The following is a 19,101-nucleotide window of genomic DNA, read 5'->3' on the forward strand; positions in this document are numbered from 1 at the left end:
ACCCCACCAAAAAGGAGAATTTCAGACCAATATCCCTCATGATATGCATGCCGAGATTCTCAACAAGATCCTAGCTAATACAATACATTAAAAAAATTATCTACCATCACCAGGTGGGATTTATCCCTGGGATGCAAGGATGGTTCAACATTCACAAATCAATCAATGTGATAGAATTCATAAATAAGAGAAGGGACAAGAAAAACATGGTCCTCTCAATTGATGCAGAAAAAGCATTTGACAAGACACAGCATCCATTCCTGATTAAAACTCTTCAGAGTATAAGGATAGAGGGAACATTCCTCAACTTCATAAAATCCATCTATGAAAAACCCATGGAAAATATCATCCTCAATGGGGAAAAGCTGAGAGCCTACCCACTGAGATCAGGAACACAACGAGGATGCCCACTCTCACCACCGTTGTTCAACATAATACTAGAAGTCCTAGTAACAGCAATCAGACAACAAAAATAAATAAAATAAATTCAAACTGGCAAAGAAAAAGTCTAAACTCTCTCTCTTCTCAGATGACATGGTACTTTATATGGAAAACTCAAAAGTCTCCACCCCCAAATTACTAGAACTCATGTAGCAATTCAGTAATGTTACAGGATGTAAAATCAATGCACAGAAATCAGTTGCTTTCTCATACATTAAATAGATATTTTGAAAATATAAAAGTGGCTGTGTTTTAATGTGTTTCACCACATGTTGATATATAACACATTTTTATGAAAAGTAACTGTATTTTCTAAAATAAAAATAAATGGAATAAGAAAAGCACCCTTGTTTTACATTTTTACAAACAATTCAACATCTGGCTTAAAGAAATAAAATCATATATCGTATATCTTATAACATTCTTAGAATGTTTCTACATTCTAAACTCTTGCAATATATTGTGTTGGTTTGAAATATAGGAATGATATGTGAAGGAAACTTCACCTCATTTAGTTATGTAAATGGAAAGCATAGAAGATATTTGCATTTTGATATCCTTTTCAGATAATTATAAATATTATTCTTTGATTCTATACAAAAATTGACAACTGGTAATTATGAAAGATAAGTTAAAATGTGTAATCTGAAAAAATTTAAATTAACTTTTTGTATGTACTCTGTTACATTAAAATCTATTGCTCTAGTTTATACATTGAGTGGAATTTTCACTTTTAATTATGAATGACAATAAAATACTATACATTGATTACTTGTAAAGTATTTGGTTCACAGAATCTATGTCAAACTTAATGGTGGCAGATGCAAATTTTCCACAGTATGTTTCACCCTGTTTCCTTTCCTTAGAGAATGTTACTAGAAACCAGTATCTATGTTTGTTGCTACTGGAATATTGTTGTTTCTAGGCCTTCTCAGTTGACAGAGGAAAGAACTATATATGTATATACAAATCTCTGTGTCTGTTTAACCATTTATCTAGATTAAGGTAATCAGGAGCTCATATTGATTTCCCTAATTCTAATCTATTACCATGTAGATTATTTGAACCTTCTAACCCTGCTTATCTGTACACCCACTCTTTACCAGTGAGAAACCTCCTTTCAACTGCTTGACATTTATTTACTTAATTGCTCAATTCCAGTATTCATGAATAGTGGCACCATAACTATTAACCTGGATCCCCTTGGGAAATAACTTCATAAACTAGAGTACAGTGCTTTATATCATTTCCTTTGCCTTTAATCTCTACCAAGTCTATTTATTTCCAAAATTACTTAGATTAGCAACATTTTACCCCACCCCTTTCAGTGAAGTTCATACATTAATAAAATAGTTCGATTCTCTTGTCAACAAAGAATTCATCCCATCCTGAAACCTAACATTCTAAATGATATTTTTTTTTACTTTTTAAAAATTTTTTATTTTTTATAAACATATATTTTTATCCCCAGGGGTACAGGTCTGTGAATCACCAGGTTTACACACTTCACAGCACTCACCAAAGCACATACCCGCCCCAATGTCCATAATCCCACCCCCTTCTCCCAACCACCCTCCCCCCAGCAACCCTCAGTTTGTTTTGTGAGATTAAGAGTCACTTAGGGTTTGTCTCCCTCCCAATCCCATCTTGTTTTCTAAATGATATTTTTAAAACTTTCATACATTAAGCTTTACTCTTTGTGCTTTAAGTTTCTATGGGTTTTGACAAAATCATAACTTTATCTATCCAAAATTATGTAACACAGAATAGTTTTGTCATCCTAAAAAAACAAAACAAAAACACACAACTATACTTCATGTACTCAATTTTCATCCCTTTCTCCCAAGCCCCTGGCAAACACTGATCTTTTTTATTATCACTATACTTTTGCCTTTTCCAGAATGTCATGTAATTGGAATCACTCAGTATATACAGTCATTTCAAACTGACTTCTTTCATTTAGCAATATGCATTTAAGATCCTTCCATGTCTTTTCATGGTTTGATATTTCATTTCTCTTTGTCCCTGAATAATATTCTTTTGTGTGGATGTACTACAGTTTGCTTATCCATTCACTTATTGAAGGACATCTTCTTTGCTTCTAGTTTTTTAGAAGCTTTATGAATAAAGCTATTATAAATGGTCATGTGCAAGTTTCTGTGTGGATATAAGTTTTCAACACTTGGGTACTAGGGTCTGAATGTTTGTATTTTCCCCAGACTTATATGTTGGAACCTTAAAGGTTAATGTGATGATATTAAAAGATGGGACTTCTGGGAGGTGACTAGATCATGAGAGAATGAAAGGAATTAACACTTTTATAAAAGTAATCCCACATTGCTCCTTAGCCTCTCTCACCATGTGAGGACATACTGAGAAGTTGGAAATCTGTGACAAAGAAGAAGACCTTCATCAGAACCTGATCACACTGGCACCTCATCTTCCAGGTTCCTGACTTACAAGAAATAAATATTTGCTGCTTATAAACTGGACAATCTATAGCCGCCCAGATGGATTAAGACACTTGGGTAAACACCTGAGTGTGGTTGCTGGATTTTATGGTAAATCTACATTTAGTTTTATAAGAAACTGCCAGTCTTTCTTCCACATTCTGGTTAACTACACGTTTGATTATTTATTTTATTTTTTAAAGCTTTTTTTCTTAAGTTTTTATTTAAATTTCATTTAGTTAACATACAATGTTATATTAGTTTCAGGTATACAATTTAGTGCTTCAACACTTCCATAGACCAGTGCTCATCACAAGTACCCTCCTTAATCTCCATCCCCCCACCCACTTTCTTTCCAGTAACCATCAATTTGTTCTTTATAGCTAAAGGTTGGTTTCTTGGTTTGCTTATCTCTCTTTTTTTCCCTCTGTTCATACATTTTGTTCCTTATATTCTAAATGTGATTGAAATAATATGGTATTTGTCTTTCTCTGACTTATTTTGCTTAGCATAATACTCTCTAACTCCATCCATGTCATTCTAAATGGCAAATTTCATTCTTTTTCATGATTAATTATAATTCCATTATCTATCTATCTATATGTATATATATAACTTCTTTTTAAAATTATGATTTTCAGTTAGCCAACATATAGTATATCATTAGTTTTTGATGTAGTATTTAATGATTCATTCTTTACCCATTCATCAGTAGATGGATATTTGGGCTCTTTCCATAATCTGACTCTTTTTTATAATGCTGCTATAAACATTGGGTGTATGTGCCCCTTGGCTTTCCATAATCTGGCTCTTCTTGATAATGCTATTATAATCATTGGGTGTATGTACCCCTTAGAATCACCATTTTTGTATGTTTTGGATAAATACCTAGGGGTGCAATTGTTAGGTCACAGGGTAGTTCCATTTTTAACTTTTTGAGGAACCTCCATACTGTTTGCCAGAGTGGCTGCACCAGTTTATTCCCACCAACAGTATAAGAGGTTTCCCTTTTTGCCACATACTCATCAATATCTATTGTTTCTTGTGTTGTTAGTTTTAGCTATTCTGACTGATGTGAGGTTATCTCATCATGGTTTTGATTTATATTTCCCTAATTATGACTGATGGTGAACATTTTTTCATGTTCCTGTTAGCCATTGTATGTCTTCTTTGAAGAAATGTCTGTTCATGTCTTTTGCCCATTTCTTAACTGGATTTTTTTATTTTTGAGCTGTTGAATTGGATAAGCTCTTTATACATTTTTGATTCTAGCCTTTTATTTGATATGTCATTTGCAAATATCTTTTCCCATTCTGTAGTTGCCTTTTAGTTTTATTGTTTCTTTCACTGTGCAGAAACTTTTTATCTTGGTGAAGTCCCAAGAGTGTATGTTTGCTTTTGCTTTCGTTGTCTTTGTAATTGTGTTTATCAAGAAGTTGCTGTGGCTGAGGTCAAAGAGATATTTGCCTGTGTTCTCCTTTAGGGTTTTAATGTATTCCTGTCTCACATTTAGATCTTTCATCCATTTTGAATTTATTTTTATTTATGGTGTAAGAAAATTTCATCCCAGTTTTATTCTTCTTCATATTGCTGCCAAATTCTCCCAACAACATTTGTTGAAGAGACTGTTTTTTTTTTTTTTCAATTGGATATTCTTTCCCCCTTTGTCAAAGATTAATTAACAATATAGTTGAAGTACCTTTCTGGGCTCTATTCTGTTCCATTGATCTATGTGTCTGTTTTTGTTGCAGTGCCATATTGTCTTGATGATTCCAGCATTGAAATACAGCTTTAAGTCTAGAATTATGATACTTCCAGCTTTGCTTTTCTTTTTCAGGATGGCTTTGGCTATTTGGAGTCTTTTGTGGTTCTACAGAAATTTTAGAAATGTTTGTTGTAGGTCTGTGAAAAACGCTGGTGTTATTTTGATGAGATTGCATTGAATGTGTAGATTGCTTTGGGTAGTACAGACATTTTAGCAATATTTTTCTTCCAATCCATGAGCATGGAATGTTTTTCCATTTCTTTATGTCATCCTCAATTTCTTTCATTAGTGTTCCATAGTTTTCAGGATAGAGGTCTTTTACCTCTCTGGCTAGGTTTATTCCTAGGTATCCTATGATTTTTGGTACAGTTGCAAATGGGATTGGTTCCTTGAATTTTCTTTCCATTACTTAATTACTTAACTGCTTAATTACTTTCCATTACTTAATTATTGGTGTACAGATATGCAACAAACTTCTGTGCATTGATTTTATATCCTGCAGTTTTGCTGAATTCCTGTATCAGTTCTAGCAATTTTTTGGTAGAGTTTTTTGGGTTTTCTACATACAGTATCATGTCATCTGCAGAAAGTTTGAGTTCTTCCTAGCTGATTTAAATGCCTTTTAAAAAAGATTTTATTTATTTATTTGACAGAGATAAAGAGAGAGCACAAGCAGGGGGAGTGGCAGGCAGAGGAAGAGGGAGAAGCAGGCTCCCCCCCAAACAGGGAACCTGGGATCCCAGGACCCTGGGATCATGACCTGAGCTGAAGGCAGATGCTTAGTGACAGAGGCCCAGACACTCCTATTTGGATGCCTTTTATTTATTTTTGTAGTCTGATTGCTGGGATAACAACTGCACATTTGTTTAGTCTCGGTTATCTGTCTAGTTATGATAAATACACAAATTATTCCTTTAAAAATATACTTCATCTATTTTATTTTATTTTTTTTTAAGAATTTATTTATTTATTTGACAGAGAGAGATCACAAGTAGGCAGAGAGGCAGGTAGAGAGAGAAAGGAGGAAGCAGGCTCCCCGCTGAGCAGAGAGCCCGATGCGGGACTCAATCTGAGGACCCCGGGATCATGACCTGAGCTGAAGGCAGCGGCCTAACCCAGTGAGCCACCCAGGCGCCCCATACTTCATCTATTTTAATCACAGACTACCTTAAAGAAACCTGGGGTTTCTTTAGACAAAGCAATTATTTAAAGGGGCCATTACCAAATTGTGTTTGGTTCAAGTCCAAAGGGAGGGGATTATCCTAAGTGAAATAAGTCAAGCAGAGAAAGACAATTATCATGTGGTTTCACTCATATGTGGAATATAAGGAATAGCATGGAGGATGGCAGGGAGGGGAGGGAAAATTGAATGGGAAGAAATCAGAGAAGTAGACAAACCCTGAGGGACTCTGGAATCAGGAAAACAAATTGAGAGTTACAGAAGGAAGGGGGTTGGGGGGGCCAGGTAACTGGATGATGAGTATTAACAAGGACATGTGTTGTGAAGAGTACTGGGTGTTATATACAACAAATGAATTGTTGAACACTACATCAAAAACTCAGGATGCACTATATGTTGGCTAACTGAACATAATAAAAAATAAATACCTAAAAAATTTTTAAAAAGGAAATTTCTTTCTCTGTACTTTGTTTAAAAAAAAAAATAAAGACTTGATTTTCAGAGAAGTTTTACCTTAACAGCAACACTGAGTGGAAAGCACAGGATTCCTATATACCTCCTTGCCCTACACACTCAGCCTATCCCACCATCAACACCCCACACCAGAGAGCTAAATATTTGCTTACAAGCAATAAGCCAACACTAATGTGTCATTATCACTCAAATTCCATTGTTTACAGTAGGGTTCACTCTTGGTGTTATATGTTTTATGGATTTTGATAAATGTATAATGACATGTATCAAACATTGTAGTAATATAAATAGTAGTTGCATTGCCCTAAATCCTCTGTTCCACCTATTATCCTTTCCTCTCATTATACGCTGACACCCACTGATATTTTACTCTCTCCATAGTTTTGCTTTTTCCAGAATTCCATATAGTTGATATGTAGTATATAGCCTTCTCAGATTGTCTTCTTTCACTTAGTAAAATGTTCTTCCAAGCCTCTTCATTGTTTGACAATTCATTTCTTTTTAGTACTGAATGATAGTCCATTGTCTAGATGGACCACCGTTTATTTACCCATTCACTTACTGAAGGATATCTCGGTTGTTTCCAAGTTTTGGAAATTATAAATGGAACTACTGTAAACATCCATGCTCGGGTTTTTGTGTGGACATAAGTTTTCTACTCATTTAGGTAAATTCCAATGAGTGTGATTGCTGGATCATATGGCAGGAATATATTTATTTTTTGTTAAAAACTGCTAAACAGTCTTCCAAAGTAGTTGTACCATTTTGCATTCCCACCAGCATGAATGTTGTATTTGCTCTGTTACTCCACATCCAGGTCAGCATTGATGTCAGTGTTTTAGATTTTAGTAATTTTAATGTACGTGTAGTTGAAACAAACATTGTTGTTTTAATTTGCAATTCTTTAATGAGGTATGATGTTGAACATCTTTTCATATGCTTGTTTGAAAAGTACGGAATGTGTCACAAACTTACATGTCTTACTTGCACAGAGAATGTGCTAATCTTCTCTGTATCATTCCAATTTTAGTGTATGTGCTTCCAAAGTGAGCACGGTCCTTTCTTTTGATTCCTAGGGTAAAGGATGTAACAGGTTAAAACAAACATATAATAATGAAATGAATGGCATCTGCCATTCATGGAAGAGTCATGCCTATTTCTGTAAAATATAAATAAGAACAGGGCTATGAGTGCAGGGAAGGAGCAAGAAGCATCTAAGAATATTGAAGAGAAAAAAATAGTGGAAAAGATGTATACTTACAGACAGAACCACAAAGACAGCACAGGTTCGGTGTATGCAGACAAAAATGGCAGATTTTGAGAAAGAAATAAAAAAAAAAATGGGCCAGCGGAGTTACTGAAACTTAGTTTTAGAAACACTTAAGAAGTTTTCTTCCAATATCTTATTCTTTCAAATTTTCCTCCAGCCTCAGGCCCTCTTTACACAGAGTTACAAAAATTCAATTTTAAAGCTTGGGAGAACAGTGCAACTCCACACTTATAAAAGACATCAAATTGCTTGGGGACAACTATTATTTTAAGCTCAAAACTGGATACTTATTTTTAAGATGTCTGAGATTCCATACAGTGTACTAGACTTTGTTTTGGAGCTGGAAATTTTAAAAATGGAATAAAACAGTTTTCCTGTCACAATAGAAATTATATTCTAGTGGCTGGAGACAAAAAATAAACAAACAAAGCATAGCATATAAAACATAGAGCGAAAAAGCAGGGTAAATTGAAAAGTTAATACTAATGTGGCTCACTATTTTATATAGAATTATTTCAGAAGATTTTTCTCTTCTTATCATATTTAAGAAGAGTTCTGATGCAGATGGATTTGGCCATGCTCTGAGAAAGAACATTCTTTTTTAAGACTTATTTTTAGAGAGAGAGAGAGAGTTGGGGAGAGGTAGAGAGACGGGGAAAGAGTCTTGAGCAGACTCCAAGCTCACTGTGGAGGCTGATATGGGGCACAATCTCATGATTTTTTGTGTTCTAGATCTCTGAAGATTACATGATCTCCCTGAAATTACATGATCTCCCTGAGTATCTCATTTTTTTATTTGTAGTGGAAGAATATGTTTAAATCTTTGATTTTTAGAGACACATCACATTTTCAAAAAATACCAAAATATATTTCTTCCCTTCTCAGATTCATTGCTCCTGGAATGTTATTTTCATTAGGGGTAGTCCCTATGACAATATAAAGATTTCCAGAGAACTAAGGATTTAAGAAACGCACAGTTTCAAGTGATTGTTTTTTTAATTTACTTTTAGTCTTTAAAATGCAAAGCCTAATGGTATTTGCTTTTACTACACTGATCATTGTTAATAAGAGAATGGTTGCAATGGTTAAAGAAGGTGACAATGAATAGGTGCAATAAAATTCAATTGATTGGAATTTACAAAGACCTTAGAAGAAAGCTACAAGGCTTGAAGAATTAAGTTATATGTCTTCTAGTATATTTAATCTTTGATGAAAAAAGTTCTTATTTGTTCATAAGCTGACATTTTTTTTTGTTTGGGAAATGCTGCTTTAGATTATTTCCACTACAAGTACAAGAATTTCTCCTTCTAAGCAACAACAGTTTCCAAAATATTTGGGAGTACTTCCTATCTTATTTACCACACATATGTAAAAATTCTTCCTTCTATGAGTTATGTTAACACCAACAAATTATTTAAATGTACACTATTTTGAGGCAGGATGGAATCGTAATAAGTGTACAGATAGAGGCTTATATTTGGAATTACCTCCTGCAAGTGGCTATATGGCCAGCCCTAAGAGGTCAGATACTAATTTCCAAATGAGATTTTTTTCTTGAAAATACTAGTAGATTTAATTTTCAGTTGCTTATAAGCAGCAATGAATTCACCAAATTCACTTTAAAATCCGTCTTGCTAATAATTGATAGACGTACTGGTATTTATAATATTGGAAGAACTGGGATCACATTAAGGATGAATTTCAAGTTTTATATAATCAACTCCCTCAGTTTGATTTCTCTGGAAATAAGTTGCCAATATACATATTGCCAAATATGGTGCCAATGTGTGTGTGTGTGTGTGTGTGTGTGTGTGTGTGCGCGCGCGCGCGCGCGCGCTGCAGGAATTGTACGTGGTAAGAGAGGGAGGAGTAAGAGCAGGTGTGGGTGAGATGATTCTGACATCCGTGAAATGAGAGAGGGAGGTTGATTGAGTTAGAATTTCAGACTTAGTGTAGCATTAAAGAAGGTCTTAGCTGTCTCTAGGAAGCCCCAAACCAAAGATTGTTCATTATAAGAATCTCATATCAGGCAGAAATGTCCCTGTACTTCAGCCATGCTCAGAATGATAATCAGTAGCCACACAAACGTGAAAAAAATCTATACAAAATATAGATAATCAAGAAAAAACAAGGCAAAATGCTAGACAAAGATACCAATGAACAGAAGAGAGTGTAAAAATGAGGCACATATGCCTTCATCTAAGACTGGGATTCAATAAATAATGTTGGGTAAATTGGATAGTCATATGGAAAAAATAATTTCTAATAAGTTGTAGATATAAATCTGATAAGTAAAATCATTAATCCCTTTAGAGAAAAAATGGTTGATCACGATGTTGAAATAGGTAAAAATTTCTTAAACATTGTAGTCAAATCTCCATTAGTAGAGGTAAAACTGCAAAACCTGATGCATTGTTAATAAGTTCTGATAATAAAAAGTGAAAAAAAATCCTAAAGAGTAGGAGATATACATCTTACAAAGGAATTTTGTTCTTAATGTATAAAAAGTTCTACACACTAAGATATAAATATCTCCTATTGTTAAAATTCCTCACCAGACACTTCATACAAAATGATATCCAAATGATAAATAAGCATATAAAAAGGTGATCTATTTTGTTAGTTATCATAGAAATATAAGTTAAAAATATAAACTACTGCACATCCACCAGAATAACTACCATAAGAAATAAAGGCAGTTTCAAGTGTTAGTTAAATATGAAGCAACTGAAAAGCTTAAAATATGTTTTTTGGTTATGGAATTATAAAAAAAACATCAGAATGATTATATAATGATACAGTTAATACAAAACAGATGGAAGAGTCAGTGAAAGATTATTGTTTACACAGATAAAATTAATGAGAAGTTATTTAATTAGCTGTATTGGTACTGTCACAATGAGACAGATTGTGGCGAGATGCCCAGACAATGTTAGAGAATCAGCACTATTTGAATTAAATTTCATTGTAAGCCAACATTTTGCTATATATTAAGCATTGTACCAATGCAAAATATTTTTTCATATCTATTACTATATTTACAAATATTTCTCTAATGCGACAAGAATGTATTTCACAGGGGCACCTGGATGGCTCAGTGGGTTAAACCTCTGCCTTCGGCTCAGGTCATGATCTCAGGGTCCTGGGATCAAGCCCCGCATCGGGCTCTCTGCTCAGTGGGGAACCTGCTTCCTCCCCCTCTCTCTCTCTCTGCCTGCCTCTCCACCTACTTGAGATTGAAATAAATAATATCTTTAAAAAAAAAAGAAAAGAATGTATTTCACAGATACAAGTTTCTGAAAGAATGCATTCAGAAGCAGTAAGTTTCTGTATGGCAATTTTCAAATTTCATTATTTCTCTCTACTATGTCTGGGGTCTTCCAACATAGTTTCCACCTTGTAGCATCCAAATTTCTGATTATGCTTGCAGGATAATAAGCAAATTGGATTTCACTTGGGAAAGTGCAGTTAGCCCAACTCACCTGGCAGCATTTTATCATATCAGCCTGTAATGATGCTTAAGATAACTGGGCTGTGGTTCCATGAGTTCAAGCAGTGTATCCTTACAGGATCAAAGTCTGGGAGTCTATTATTATTGCCATTATTTATGATAGGGAAAAGAATTACAATCAGTATTTATTTATTTATTTATTTGACAGCGAGAGATCACAAGTAGGCAGAGAGGCAGGCAGAGAGAGAGGAAGGGAAGCAGGCTCCCTGCTGAGCAGAGAGCCCGATGCGGGACTCGATCCCAGGACCCTGAGATCATGACCTGAGCCGAAGGCAGCGGCTTAACCCACTGAGCCACCCAGGCACCCTACAATCAGTATTTAAAAAGCACTCTATATTTTGCAAATATTTTCAAATGCAACATGTACCACAATGAACCATGGTATGAGGCATTATTATTATATATTTATAAAATTAAATGTTGGTGGAAACATTTGGATCTGAAATTCAGATGTAAATAATTTTGTATATCTATCCAATTTATTGAACTAGAGTTAATTAAAAAAATTATTTTCTATTTTAGTAAGATGGAGTCACACCAAAATTCACTAAATTTGGCATTTTATAAACAGAAAGAAAATACATATTTGCAAGTCAAGGAGTAAATACCTATATATTGTTAAATTTCTTTTCTATAAGTGAACAAATATCCCTTGTTCCAACTCCTCAAATAAGAAAAACAATCTTTGCCAGAGTCTGGGATAGAATTTTAATTGCTTATTACTAAGCTGAGTTGATACAAATAATCTCAATATTTTCTTGTTGACAACATATAGATTTTTTAAATTAAAGGATATTTCTTTTGGATAACGGTGGGTCAAAATGAAACCTGGAATAGTAAATCCTAACATAATATCTATAGCAAAGCTGAATGGAAAGCCAGTACAACAAAAGACAAATTAGAGAGGATTCCAGAAACTACAAAACCAATATATTAAAGTGAAATATAGAATAATATAGAATAAAACTTATCAAGGACTAGATTCGTCTACCTACTGCTTACTTTAGACATCATCTTTTTAGGTGGTTTTTGAATCAGAAAGAATGAGTGGGACTTGCCCTTTGGACTTAGCATTAGGATTGTGATGGAACAAAATTTATTCTAGCTTCACTCCATGTTATTAATAGTACTGAGATACTTCCTTGCCATTACAAGATCATGTTTGCCAGAATAACTCTGCTTTCACTCTTCTTCAAAAACCTTAACAATTATCATTAGCTTCTATCAATACACTGATTTAATGATGTCATGGTGCAAACATTCAAAAATTGGCCATTATAAGCTTATACTCTTTCTATTTTCCTAGTAAAATTTTAAGAAAGAATTTGAGGAAACATGGTAATTTTGAAGAAATACATTGTTCCATGTAGTACTGTATAACCTTGTAAAATCATATAATCATATCACTGTATGTTTATTTGTTTTGATATATTTTAACATTAAAAGTGATATTTCTTCACCCTATCTGCACATTCGAGATATGCCCAAAACTGGGCCTGTGGTTCTTATTATACACTCTATATCACCAGTATTATTTTAAAATTATGTAATTGTAACATGCAAACCATGTTTCAAACTTTCTCTTGTTTTTTCTAAGATAGTGTTGTTTGACCAATGTAACAAAATGTCAGAAATAAAATAACAAATAATGAATTGTGCCTCTTTTAATTAGTTTTCAGATAGTGTCTCAACATTCATCTGCATAACATGGTTATTTCTGATAGCTACTTTCTTTTTTTTTTAACATTTCTTTTTTAAAAAAAAATTTTAAAGATTTTATTTATTTATTTGACAGAGAGAGACCACACGTAGTCAGAGAAGCAGGCAGAGAGAGAGAGGAAGGGAAGCAGGCTCCTCACTGAGAAGAGAGCCCCATGCGGGGCTCAATCCCAGGACCCTGGGATCACGACCTGAGCCTAAGGCAGAGGCTTTAACCCACTGAGCCACCCAGGCGCCCCGATAGCTACTTTCTATTATGACTTTTTTTTTTTTTTTGGTCATTAGTTTCTTGAGAAGAGAAACTGTCTTTGATATTATCCATAGTTAACACGCTAATATTTTAAAACATGATTAACTTGAGTTCTTTTAGAGCTTTTTTAAGATATAGATTATCCATGCATAATTTATATACAATAAAATCAGTCTATTTTAAATGCACAGTTAAAGGAGTTTTGGTAAGTATATGTAAGCATTTAATTATGGTAAGTATATATAAGCATTTAATTATGTCTAAAATCTAGTTTTGGAACAATTCCTTCACCTCCAAATGTTTTTTATGCCCCTTTTCAGTCTTTCTCTGACCCTGCCCCACTTCAGGCAATGACTGATCTACTTTTGACATAATAATCTTGTCTATCCCAGAATTTCATGTAAATGAAATCATATAGTAGGTAGGCTTCTGTGGTTGATTTCCCTTATGTAGCATGGAAGTTTTGAGATTCATTCATGTTGGTGCATGTGTAAGATGTTAGTTCATTTTATTGTTGAGTAGTAGCCTATTATATGGATAGGCCAAATTTTGTTTATCCATTTACAAATTATTGGCCATCTGGGTTACTGCCTGTTGGCTAAGACAAATAAGGCTTCTATGAAGATTTGAATACAAGCTTTTGTGTATGTCTTTGTTCTTTTGGAAAGATGTCTATTAGACCCTCTCTTTCCTGCCAGACTCTGAAACAACTGAGTAGTAGCCAGAATTAGCAATAAAAATCAAAATGTCTTCTTCGTTACTGAAAAAAAATGAATAATGTGGCCCCAGGTTGTTAAAAAATAAACACTTCAGTATTACACTCCAGAATTATGAAGACTTGTCCATTTTGCCACAGGTAGCACTGGATTACTGAGGTTGTCCTAATCTGCAGTCTGTTTATAGTACAGAGGAGCAGGGCACAAAGGAGTACTATGATAAAAGGTGTTTGTTCAAATGGAAACTGATATATAAAAGTCAGTTCCTCAATATTTATAGCTATTTGTTTTTTAACCCATTGTATTAAACCAGTAAACCTGAGGTGATGAGGATTAAGCACCAGGTATTGTGATGAGCCCCAGGATTGTATGTCAATGTTGAATCACTAAACTGCACACCTGAAACTAACGTTACACTATATGTTAACTAACTGCAATTGAAATAAAAACTTAGCAAAAAAAAAAAAAAAAAGTAACCTACAATCCAGTAATTGCACAGGATATCTACTCAAAGAATACAGGGATATTAATTAAAAGGGATACATGCACCCTGATGTTTATAGAAGCATTATACATAATAGCCAAATTATAGAAATACTGATGAATGGATAAAAAAAGAGGTGAGTATATATATATATATATGGGATATTACTCAGCCATCAAAAGAATGAAATCTTGCTGTTTGCAATGATGCAGATGGAGCTAGAGTATATTGTGCTAAGTGAAATAAGTCAGAGAAAGACAAATACCTGTGATTTCACTCATTTGTGGAATTTAAGAAACAAAACAGATGAGCATGGGGGAAAAGGAAGGAAAAATAAAATAAGATAAAAACAGAGAGGGAGACAGAACATAAGAGACTCTTAAATATAGAGAACAAACAGGGCTTCTGGAAGGGAGGTTGGTGAGAATGTACTAAATGGGTGATAGGCATTAAAGAGGACCCTTGTATTGAGCACTGGGTGGTAAATGTAAGTGATGAATCACTGAATTCTACCCCTGAAACTAATACAACACTATATGTTAACTAACTCGATTTTAAATAAAATCTTAAGAAAAAAATGGTTAAAAATAAAACTGTATATAATATAAAATATTTTAAAAATACTGTCACATGTAAACTCTGCTAAAAAAAATCTAGAATGCCACAACCTGCCCTTAGAATGAGAAAAGTCATTGTGAGTGAGTGATATTAAGATTATACATGATATATAAACTACAAGTCACTGGAAAATTTTAGCCAGATTCATATAATTCAGAGTGAAAAATTGGGGATTCATGGACAATTCAGACTTTTTAAAAATATTTTACTCCAGATATGATTTTAAATCAGTGGATTTGTAATTCTTTACATGGGGTACATTCTCTAGCTCATCACTAACATTTAACTCCCTATTTCCTCCTTTTAGCTTGCCTCACACATTAACAGATCACTTGCTTTTGAAAACGTGTTTTGCCACCATTCCCTTACTTAATCTTTTTTGTGATAATATCCCAGAAATATTGAAAAGTTTAAATGCATATTTAAATCTTTGGGAATCAACATCAAATTAAAAATAGAAGCAATTAAATTTTTTTTGAGTGACATAAGCAAAACTAATGGGGTAGGGAACTCTAAAATGCCATCCCTCCATAAAAGTAGTGAAGAGTATGGTGACAGATGGTGACCACACTTACCACAGTGAGTGCTGGGTAAGGTATAGAATTGTCAAATCACTATATTGCACACCTAAAACTAATATAACATTGTATTCCATTTTAGGCATATACAAAATAGCCTCCAAAGACCAAAAAAGCCCTAAGACTGAAGAGAAAGGCCAGCAAGTTTAGCTTGATAAGATTATTTATTAAGGGGACTTAGGGATGTAAGTGTGTCTTGGAAGCCACAAGACAAGTAGATCTCTGGAACCCCACTGCCTGTAGGACCTGCTTTTGTAGTCGAGAGGCTGAGAAGTACTTTTCGGGGGACTGTCTGGGAGGAAAATTTTGAGATTCTAGAGCAGATTCAGGATGTTATGCCTCAATGGTGTGGTTACACAAAGAGAAAGAATGTTGGAGGGGCAGCTATGCTCAAGAAGGCTAACTAATTTTTAAAAATGGAATATATAATCTGGCAAAATCTGTCAGAATCAATTTATCAGTCATAAAAATAATGTACTGATATATTCTACATGATGGCCCTTCAGAGATCTTCCAGACAGATCAAAAGAAAAATCACACTTCTCTGAGAGTATGATCCGTTCTGCTTCCTGTGTTACTAGAAACCCATATTGGGAATGTGAGTTGTTGTCTTCAAGATCAGCGCAGAGCCAGGACACAGGGTGTTGGACCAGGTCAAATTAACACATCATAGACCTCTTACTGACTTTCAGGTCTTTTTCTCTTGATTAGCACTTACCTTAGTAAACTTCTATTAGCTTTTGCAAAAAACCCTACATACGTGAAATTACATTTATGTTAAATGTCCAAAACAGGCAATTCCACAGAGACAGAAAGCAGATGAGAGGTTGCTAGGGGGAGGAGGATGAGGAATGACTTCTTGCTGGTTCAGGGTTTCTGTTAGGAGTTCTGGAATTAGATAGTGGTGATGGTTGCATAACAGTGTGAATGTACTAAAGGCCAGTGACTTGTACACTTTAAAGTGGTTAAAAGGACAATTTTATGTTATGTGAGTTTCATCTCAATAAAAGAATGTGCTTTTCGTAATCTTGCCAAATATAACTGCTACACTCTTTTCTCTAGCAATTATATATCATTTGTACTCCTACTTACCTAAAACTACATTTTAATATAGATTACCCTTTATTCATAAATTTCAGTAACTAAGCAAATACTTATAATATATCTATTATTTTGCAGGTACCGTTCTTTTCATTGGGTCTACAGCAGTGATATAACAGACCAAGTCCCCTCTTTGTGGAGCTTGAGTCCTAATAGGAGAAGAGAGTCAAAAAAAGTCATTACAATTAAATAAAGTTCTCAAGTGATATTTTATTTTCCCTCTTCACACAAATGAGTTTTTCTTATTCTATCTTTCTTTTGCACACACACAAATGCATACACACAAACACGCATATGAACATAGATACATACACATACAAGCATACATGTATGTACTCACAGAGTTTGATGTAAATATCACATTCTCATTGATGGACCTCAGAAAAATAATGATATCTAGGGATACAACCTCTGCTACTCTATACCATGGATAATTTCCTTCTAAATGGCTTATTTTTCCTGGAGATTCTTTGGAGTGCTTTGCTTCTTGGAAAAACAAACATTGTTTAATGGAGGAGAAAGAAAAGAGGGCCATATGAATTATGAAAATGACTGGGTAAACCATTTTCTATGATTTGTCCCAAATTTAAAAGTATAAATCACAATGTGTACAGTCATAAGCAAGAATATTCTTTCTATAAAATATTAATATTATGATTCCATCAAATTACACATTGTTCTTGAAGGAATAAACTTTAAACTCTTCGTCACTTGTGGAAATATGAATCCAAACTTCCACACTAAGAACATCAATAAATATTTAATTACGCAGGAATTCAAAGTATTATAATGCTAAGTTCAATAATTTATCTTGTTCTTTACTTTTTGGGTCTTTTGAAATGAATTAATAGTTTGGAGACCAGAGCAAGATTCCATCATGAGACATGTCAGAAATCTTGAGAAACAATTGGAGCAGACCTACAAGAAGAAGTTAGCCCAATTATGGTGATAACTGTGTCTTTTTGTAGCTGACTGGTGGGGTCTTAAACCCGAGCCAGGAGAAGGCTGTTGGCCCCAGTAAGGAAGATGGTGATGTAGGGAGCCAAGATACATTATTTCCTCTCCACCTTCCTCTCCAATAACACACAGTACTCACAAGCTGAGTACTGCCATTTCTAGTTTGGAGTGACCTAGCTGAGTTGAGCTAATTACCATGATGCCCATGCCCCACCCCACTTTTCTACCAGAAGAGAACAACTCTTAAGTGCCAAACTCACTTTTCTGAAGGATTAGGGCCAAGGGTCAATCATTTACCTCTTTTTAACCAAAGTTAAATTGACCCATAAACAAACCAGAGAAAGTTCATAAATATGAATTAACGAGCTCTCTTAATTCCAACTTTATTTCTGTCTTTTTCCCAAGTCTCTGTTTACTCTCCATTCCCATGCTCATCCTATTTATGTTTTTAAATTATTTTCAGAATAAAATGGTAATGTCGATAAATCCTACCATTTCTGGTAAAACAAAAGTTACAATATGTTACCTGTTTTCTTTTGACCCCTCCCACAAAAAAATAAGAACATGGTATCATATGAATAAATATAGAAATATTGCCAGCATATTTTTAATGACAAAATTACTAATTTTACAAGTCAGGTAGAAGCATTACTAGAAAATAGGATGGATAGAGTGATACTTCATCTTCACGCAAGTGTCCATGGATTGTCCCTGTCCGCTAGCACATTCTTCCTAATCAACAGCAATGATTGCTAGCTGCAGTTTGGAATCAAGGAAATCAATTTTTCTAAAAAGAAGGGCCCTGAATGATTTAAAAATACAGTCAACTCGTTTAACATTTTTCTCTTTCACTTAGCTGAGAAAGCAGCTGGAAAACCATTTGGCTGTTCCTCAAAGCACCAAATAAGTCAGTATGTTCTGTGGAGAACAGAAGTAAATTTCCTGATTCAAACATCTAAACATTTCCTTGTCCTGTAAAAGCAGATGAGGATTGATTGTTGTATTAGTTTCCTAGGGAAGTCTTTAAAAATTACCACAAACTGGGTGATATAAAACAACTGTTTATTCTAGAACAGGTCTGGAAGCTTGAGTTTGAAATCAAAGAACCATCAGGGTGATCTTCCCTTTGAAGGCTGTCAGGAAGAATCATCCCTTACCTCTTCCTAGCTTCTGGTCACATCTGGCAAATCTTAGCTTGTAGATGCACCAATTTACTCTGCCTCTGTCTTTCCAAGGTCTTCTTCCTGCGTGACTCCGTATTCATCTTTCCTTCTTGTAAGGACACCAGTCACTGGAGTTAGCATCCACACTAATTTAGTATTACCTGACTTTAACTTATATAATTACATTAACAAAGATTATTTTCAAGTCGGTTGCATTCTAAGGTTCAGGGTGGACATAAATTTTGGAGGGACTCTATTCAACCAACTACAATTCTCAAGGTAAATTCAAGAAAAGGTAAGTCTAGTTGCCAAGGAACTAAGAATAATAAAGCAAACTTCCTGTGTTCTATGTGAGAAAAAGTGCCCACCTTTTGAGAGTAATTTTAGTTTAAAGGGAAAACAAGCTTCTGCATAAAAGCCTTGT

The 19,101-nt window shown here is 34.3% G+C and overlaps 1 non-coding gene across 1 annotated transcript; it reads right to left on the minus strand.

The window, feature by feature from the left end:
• Positions 1-7,257: 7,257 nt before the first annotated feature.
• On the minus strand, positions 7,258-7,364 carry LOC132009403 (U6 spliceosomal RNA). The gene has a single exon (XR_009401901.1). It is a non-coding gene; the product is annotated as a U6 spliceosomal RNA (small nuclear RNA).
• Between the last annotated feature and the right edge of the window lie 11,737 nt (positions 7,365-19,101).

The sequence above is a fragment of the Mustela nigripes genome, chromosome 1 (assembly GCF_022355385.1).
Source record: "Mustela nigripes isolate SB6536 chromosome 1, MUSNIG.SB6536, whole genome shotgun sequence".
Taxonomy (NCBI): domain Eukaryota; kingdom Metazoa; phylum Chordata; class Mammalia; order Carnivora; family Mustelidae; genus Mustela; species Mustela nigripes.